The following is an 8,753-nucleotide window of genomic DNA, read 5'->3' on the forward strand; positions in this document are numbered from 1 at the left end:
TCACTCTCTTCTCTCAACCTCTCCAGTTTACGACCATCCCACGAATCAGCCCCCCCTGCTGCTCCTCTGGCCACACCAGGCTCGAAGGCCACCAGCAACAGCTCCAATCGAGGCTGTCTCAGGCAGCTCCACCCCAGACCGCCCAGCACGTCGTCGCACCAGCCACTCACGCCCCGCTCCGGCAACCGTCGTTCGCACCAGTCACAGACAGCCCTCCTGCAATCCGGCGTCTCAGCCCTCCTCTGCTCTCGACGTCACCGGAAAAGCTTGCAGCTTTACGCACTCAGTCATGAGCACTCACCCCCTCTGTAAGCTCCCCTGTACACACACCTACACACACACTCACTCACACACACACACAATATACATATATACGTGTATATATATATATATATATATATATATATATATATGAGTGTGTGTGTATTAGTTTTATTTTAATCCTTAAAGTTTAAGTTTTTAAACTTTGTTTTTTTCTCTGTTCATCTTTTATTTGCATGTGAGTATACTAATATAATATTTGTTATGGTATTTAGTGTGTGTATATTAATATAATATTTTTGTAGTGTTTAATTAATATAAGTGCTATGTATCTATGTATATTAATACACCATTTGTTGTGATATTTAGTTAACATTTGTATATAGGCTACGTATATATGTATGTTAATATATTATTTGTTGTAATATTTATATCTATGCTATTGATGTGTGTATACTAATACTTTGTTTGTTGTAGTATTTAATTAATATTTGTATCTAGATTATATATGTGTATATATTAAATGAGTGATTTTTATTATTGTCATATTTATTTAACATCCATGCTTAATAATGCATATTCATGTTTATATTTCTAAGTGTTTGTTATTAAATGGTTATAATTGTTATTGTAAAATTTTCTTGTTAAGTTTAAACTTTTATTGTTGTAAGATTTCTAATGTCTTGTATTTTGACTGCACATATTATTTAATGATGATTGTTATGATTGTAAAATTTTTATGATTAAAACCTATTATTTAATATTCAATTTTAAATTTTTGTTGTATTTATTGTAAATATTATATGATGTATTATCAAGGTAGGGTTTTTACATATTTAGTAGTTAGGTAATATTACATATTTAGTAAATTAGGATCTTAGGTAACTACATATTTAGTAATGATATATATTTAGTATCTTAATACATTTATTATTAATCGTTTTTAGTATAGTAATATGTATAGCATCATTTATTTATAGTATCTTAATACATTTAGCATTACATTAACATATTTAATGTCTTAATATATTCAGCATTAATTATTCCTAATATATTGGTATACCTAGTGTTACTTATTTATAGTATTTTAATATATTTAGTATTAGCTATTTCTAGTATATTAATAATTTTAGTATCTTAATATATTTCGTAGTATTCATTTTTAGCACACTGAATTATCCAATATTATTTATTATTAAATGTTTAGTATGACATATGTTTATTATGTTGATATTGCATCATATGTTCTAATATTTTCAGTATATATAGAATTATGTATTTTGTTATTGTTAATATTTTTTAGTATTTTAGTGCGTATAGCATTATTTACTAGGGTATTAATAGTTATCATTATCATTGTTATGATTTGGGGTTATATCATATGTTGTGTTATGTTTAGTATTATATATATTTGTATTAATTAGTTTTATTATGTTTATTAAATATTTTCTTGATTTTAATCCCTATAATTTTATTGCGGGGGTATTAGCCTTCGGGTTTCACGTACCTTTAAGCTCTGAGGGAATATATATGTATATATTATATTTATTTATTTATTTATTTTTTATATGTATTTATAAATTCATAAGAATGAGTAATTTAAAGACTTATTAGATTAACTTAGGGATAATTTCAAATTAATTAGGTACCGTTCGTAAGAACGGGAGCGTAGGGGGTGCTTATACCTTCCCCTCGCGTAACCGAACTCCCGAACCTAACTCTGGTAACGTAGACCCATTCTACCCCTAACGGGGTAGTAATCACGTGTTCTAACCACACTAAAGGTTAGTGGCGATTCCGACATTCCCTATTTTTTCTTAAAAATTAAAATTGATTTTTATTTCGCCGCCGGGGGCACACGCGCTCCCGGGATGTCGCGACATTCATAATTCTCTGGAAATAATCTAATATACATGCTTGTAAATATACTTTCATAATCTTCTGTATATATATTAAAAATAGATAGCATAACAAATTTCCCTTACTTTAAATCTGAAAAGCCCCAACTAAACTCTAGCCCAATACCCGCAGGGTTCTCCACTCAACACCCTGAAAATGACATCCCCTAGAACAAAACATCAGTATTTTCCTACATACAACATTTCCTATAACTACAGGGAAAGTAGATTCTAAATAAAACATCTTACCCTGAATTTGGGACGAATTTCAAACCTCTTCGACCGACGATTTGCTCCAGCAGACTTGTAGAGAACTTTATCAGCAACATCATGGTGGCTCAGATTGTCGATCCGGCGTGAAATGGGGCCGGGATCGAAGAGAGAAAGAGAGGGGTGCATTTTAGAGAGAGAGAGAATTTGCAATGAATTTTCATCAAAAATCCGGGTTTCAACTATTTATAGCCCTGTATTCGTCGACGAGACATGTCATCTCGTCGACGAGTCCTTAAGGAATGAAGATAGGCGTGTTCGTCGACGAGGACCCTGTGTTCGTCAACGAGGACCCTTCTTATTTATTCAAGTTATCACATCTAAAATGCAATGTCGTCGACGAAGTCTACTGCCTCCTTCTGTTTGTGCTTCCATTTTTTCGTTCTTTTTATTATTTAAATACCATTATTTTTCGAGTCATTACATCCCTGCTCCTTAAATTGGGACGAAACTTCGCTTACAATCCGCTGCTTACAAGAGGTACAACTCCCTCCTACTCCGCTGCTTACAAGAGATACAGTTCTCTCCTCAAATACCAGTTCACACACTGAACCGTGAGTACAATGAATCTGTAAAAACACTCAAAAATGCTTTCAAATGAAAGCCAGTGAGTACAATTCAAATTCCTAATACATTAACCTATGATTAAACTTGAAACTCGGAATGCATGAAAACGATACAATCATTTTATGTATGATATGCTTCAACACACAAAAAACTTTTTTATCAAAAACTCCCAAGTAAAGAAATATTTGAAATGTTTTGGAGTATATTAGGGTTCTAGTTCACTTTATAAAATGCACAAATATATCTAATGTGAACTTGTTAAAAGCTTTATCTTGAATATTTTATCAATCTATATCAAAAAACTTTCTTTCAAATATTTAACCACAACCCAATCTTTGTAATATGCAAATATATACAATATGTAATTCAAAGATCTAAATAGTGAATATAAGGTTTTCCAAACAAAATATCCCTCAATAAAATAAATATTTATGAATACCAAGGATATATATTCAAGTGTTTTAATATATCTAAAATATGAATCCTTTAACTGAATACACACTTGAATCAAACCATTCAATCAATAACAAAACCTTAATCAAGTAATAATATGTATAACCACATTCAAGATCAACCTTTTAATACTTAATCAAAAATAAATTTTTCAATAATAAGCTCTATGAACAATATATATATATATATATTCTTGAATCAAAAAACAAATCAACCAATAGCTAAAAAAACTTTCTCAAGTAATGATTTTTCAAAAGCAATTTCACACTCAAGATCAAACTTTTCTAAAGATATTCAATAGCAAGTTATGAGATGAGAAACTCTTAAAAAGAAAATAACTTGAATCACCAAACCTCAATACCAAGAAGAAATAAAGTTGAATGAATGAATGCCCTTTGATTTCTGGAGTAGATTTGCCCAAAGAAGATGAATGAAGAATGAAGTGCAGGCAATCGTATAACAATCAACTCAAATTTCTCTATGTTCTTACAATAAGATATGTTCTTCTCTTGTTGTGTGTCTTAGCTTTGTTCTAAAGTTTAGATATTCAGTATATATAGTGTCTTACCCTTAGAATTGATCTCAATCGTTGGATCAAAGAAATAGCTTACGAGTTCTTTCAATAAAAATCAAATTTTTTAAGTTTCCCGCAAGTTCAGGCGACTGAGGTTGAAGTCCAGGCAACCGAAGTTCCTTAAGTCATTGAAAAATTAACTTGGAATACAGGGTCAGGCGCCTAAAGAGAGGTTCAAGCTCCTGAAGTGACTAGTTCAGGCGCCTGAAGTCCCAAGGTCAAGCGACCGAAGTATCTCGGCCAACTTGCTGTGTTTCCCATTAATTCTTCAAGCTATCGAATTTAATCTTCAAGCTCCTGAAGAAATTCTTCAGGCAACTGAGGTTGAGTTCAGGCTACCGAAATCCTATTTTTCTCAATTTTTCTTTTCTAATTTGAAAATTTGTTTTGCTCTCTTTCTTGGGTCTTTTATAAAACACATTTTTCATTATTTTAAAAGTATTTCTAAGTCCATGAAAGTCTCCTAATGATATACATAAAATGCATGAATCCTAAAATCATTCTAAGTTATGTTGATCCTTGAATTAAATCATATGAAAATGTAAGTACATGAGTTCTAAATACCCATTCCCAAGATGTTCTTAAACTTTGCCGCTTGCATCTTGATTCTCGTACTCCTTGAGTTCCATGGATCTTGCCAAGAAATGTTAGCTTTACTTTGTGACTTCCATGACTCGTTATCCTTCCGTACATGCTTAATATAGTTCATGTTCACAAACTCAATACACAGATCAAATACTTAGTGATTTGTCATTATCAAAATCAGATTGGACTCATAGAGTCAACAGTCCCCTTATTGTTAGTGCTTCTGTTGTTTCCTTATGGAACCTCTGATCCTTCTTCTTGCATTCAGTACTTATCAATGCAGTACAAACAGCATCACATGTAACTTTATCTTTCTCATACAATAAAGTGGTGGTCAAATGTTCATACTCATCAGGGAGAGAATTCAGTAACAATACGGCTTTATCATCATCTTTCACCTTTTCATCCAAATTTAACAAATTGGCCAAAATTTTATTGAAAGCATTTATGTGGTCATTAATCGAAATACCTGGTTGATACTAAAAGCAAAACAATTTCTTTTTCAAATAGAGCCAATTTTCCAAACTCTTGGCCATAAATGTATCTTCCAATGTCTTCCACAATTTCTTTGCAGATGTCTCCCTCATAACACAATATTTCTTATATTTAGCAAGACACAGATGAATCGTACCACATGCCTGACAATTGACCTTTCCCAATCTCTATCACATATATCTACTAGTTTATCATCCAAAGCAATATCTAGTTCTTGCTAATACAAGATGTTCATCACCTCACATTGTCACATACCAAAATTATTAATACCATAAAATTTCTCCACCTCAAACCGAACATTAGCTATCGTCTTCGATGATGATGTCGAAGTCAAAGAGGTTGGAGTTCGTGCGGAAGAGTTTCATCAACCGTTGCACTAGTTTTTGTCATCTTCTATATATTCAATAGCAATCAACAAAGCAAAAGGCCTAGGATGTATAGTACGTACCAACTAAATCTACTCTATTTTATATTATGAAATTCCACTTTAACCAGGCCGACCTCTAGGGAGCGACTAAGCCACAATGGTCTCTAAACACTCGCTTAGACAACGACTTTCTTAGGAATCAAGTGTGGAATCAAGGATCCTAACATAGGAACCCCTCCGTATCGACTCTATTAAACCTAGCTCTGATACCAATTGTTGTGTCGGGCACCCCACTTGTGTCAAACACCAATACTACAACTATTGCTATTGAATATATAAGAAACAAAAGCAATACAGAAACTAATAATAAAATAGTAAAAAGAACAAGACAAGAAATTAACGAGGTTGTATAGAATTACCTACGTCCTCGGGCGCCGATGATCAATTTACTGCTTCTTGACAAAGTACAACTTTGAGGGCGTTTTACAAATGAAGAGCTGAGCTCTGTATATAACTTCAACCTCAAGTTCAAAAAGCACTTCTCTCCAATGTGGGACAAATAATACAAAAAATTCAAAACAACTTTTTATACCAATGTGGAACTATTCTACCAATGTGGGACAAAAAAACAACAAAAGCGACACATAATCCAGTTAAGTTGCCCCCCCATAAAAAGCTATGTTGTAGGCCCTCTAACTTGATTGCAATTGTATTAGGGATTGGGAGGATGAAGCTGCAATATATAGGGACATTGGGCAACAGGCTTTTAGTTAAAGTTAGCCTTCCTCCTGCTAATAAATACATCACTTTCCATAAGGCTAGCCTATTTTCAACGCTCTAGTGATTAGTCCCAAGTACTCCTTGCTTTGTATTTTACTCTTAAAGGGAGCCAAGTATGTGGATAGGAGTTTTCCTAATTGGGAATTGAAGATTTGGACTAACTTCGCAGCTTGCTCCTCAATGGGATGAGCTCGCTTTTGCAAAAATTAAGCCTACGTATGTGGATAGGAGATTTCCCAACCTAAGAATTGAAGATTTCAATTAACTTCACTCCTTGCTCCTCAACACCAGATGGTTGCTTTCGCTAAAATTATGTCTTAAGCCAGACTACCATGAAAGACAAAGTATATCTTTAAGCCCTCTTAAGTTCCAAAAAATAAATTCAATTAGACCGCCTTATTAAACTTATTGCTTTCATTAATAGCGTGAAAAGGAATGAAGATAGGCGGTCCCCTTGACAAAAGCCTCTAGTACTAACTAGGTAGTTTAGGTTGTGTGAGGGCATAAATTTTAAATCTTAGATTTGGATTTTTGTGAAATTGTATGAAACTCAATACCCTTTTGTATTGTGTTTTGTTCAAAACCACAAAAATCTAAGTCTAAGGTTTGAACTCTGAACTTTTAAAGGCTAGATTATTGTTCATGCATCACCATTCACAAGTTACATCTATGTTCATTTTAGCGCATGCTCTTGGCACCACATATTACTTACAATTGCTTATTGCACAACAAGATTTCCTCTATTAAACTCATCCTTACATTTGCCAACAAATGTCTTGACATCTTGAATGTTGGAAGAAGGTTATCTTAATTGCAATCTTCAGGGAAATTTTAAGGAAATAGAACAACGTAACTTTTTAAAATTTGCACAAAGAAACAACTACAATATATTTTTTTTTATTTCTATGCAATCTTTTCACTTTGAATAAAGGTGGTTGGGCCCACAATTCTACTTGTTGGACGAATTTTCTCATCACTCTTGTTAGGTAAATGGGCTACTCTCTTTTTTTTTTTTTTTTTTTTTGAGTTTTTTTTTCGACTAGTTGTCTGGGTCTTTGCTCAAGGGTGTATTTATAGCTATTCTCTAGCACAATTTTTATTTTATTTTATTTTATTTTTCATTTCAATGTACAATTCTCCATTTTAATGAATTACACCTTGCACATCAAAGAAACTCGAAAAAAAAAAAAAAGGAAAGATTTTCCAATGTTAGATTGAACTAAGTTGGTTAAAGCTTCTAATTCTAATCTTGCCAAACTCATTACCTTGAGTTACCTAATGCTTAAGCCTATTTCTTAGTAATTGGTGTCGTTACTTTTCAACAAATAAGTAGAAAGTTGTTACTTTAAATAATTTAACACAAATTAAGTCATCTTAATGATAGTCAACTACTAAGAAGGGATATGAACACAAACGATAGTGAATCTCACAAAATATAATTCATTTTAAAATCTTGAATGAGGAAAGTACCAATGAAAGAAACCTTGAACTAGTGAGCATTGTGTTATTCACCCAATTCATTAAGTTTGCTAGATTAGTTAATTCCATTGACCCATTAATTAATGTATGATGATATTAAAAGTAATATTGTGTGGACTTGGCTGAATTGTTGAATATGCTTGTCTTATTTGGCAAAATCTTTTTGATAGAAAAAGAAGCTTGAGATAGTATACAAATTGTACCCTTTATCTAGCCTCAGCCTATTGGGCATCTCAATTTATCCAAAAGAGAATAAATAAATAAATAAAAATGTCATGGATAACTGTTAATTACAACTAGCTGACTTTATCTAGCCTCTCTCTCTCTCTCTCTCTCTCTCTCTCTCTCTCTCTAGATGGTTAAACTAACCAAAAACCCAAAAAAAAAAAAAAAAAATCAAACAAACAAACATCAAACATAAGATGAGAATGTGATGCTTGAGAAGAGGAGGTTCACTAGTTGAATAGTTCTAATATTTCCCATTTTTTATCATTTGATAAGTGCTCTTCATTAAACTTATTTTAAGTGCAGGTATCAAAGAATATTACAAGTTGACTTAAGGAAAAAAATCTGAAGTACAGATATTTTGGATGGTTAGTCAAAATGTTCTACTACCTATAATAGTAAAGCATACTAGGTAAAGCACAATATCTTCCATAGTTGTACTCATGCAAGTGGCAATTAATTCTATTTATTCTAAAAAGAGAAAAGGTTGAGATGTGATTGTGAGACTCGCAATGACATATTTTTGTAAATTTATACAAGTGTTATATTTTTTGTTCTCTTTTTTATGAATAGCATGCCAAATTAATCCATTAGGTCACGCAATTATCATTTTTGGATATGTCAGTCCATAATAAATAAGAATATTGGAGTTGCAAGGGGTAATGATGCTTATTCAAATTTTAATATTATATATATGCTAAACCCTTAATTGAATCTGTAGAGTATAGACCACCAATTCATGCGACTAAATGATGTTTGGAGATATATTCTAATAATAATAATGCTTCCATATCTTTGA

This window comes from Malania oleifera, chromosome 1 (genome assembly GCF_029873635.1).
Source record: "Malania oleifera isolate guangnan ecotype guangnan chromosome 1, ASM2987363v1, whole genome shotgun sequence".
Classification (NCBI taxonomy): Eukaryota; Viridiplantae; Streptophyta; class Magnoliopsida; order Santalales; family Ximeniaceae; genus Malania; species Malania oleifera.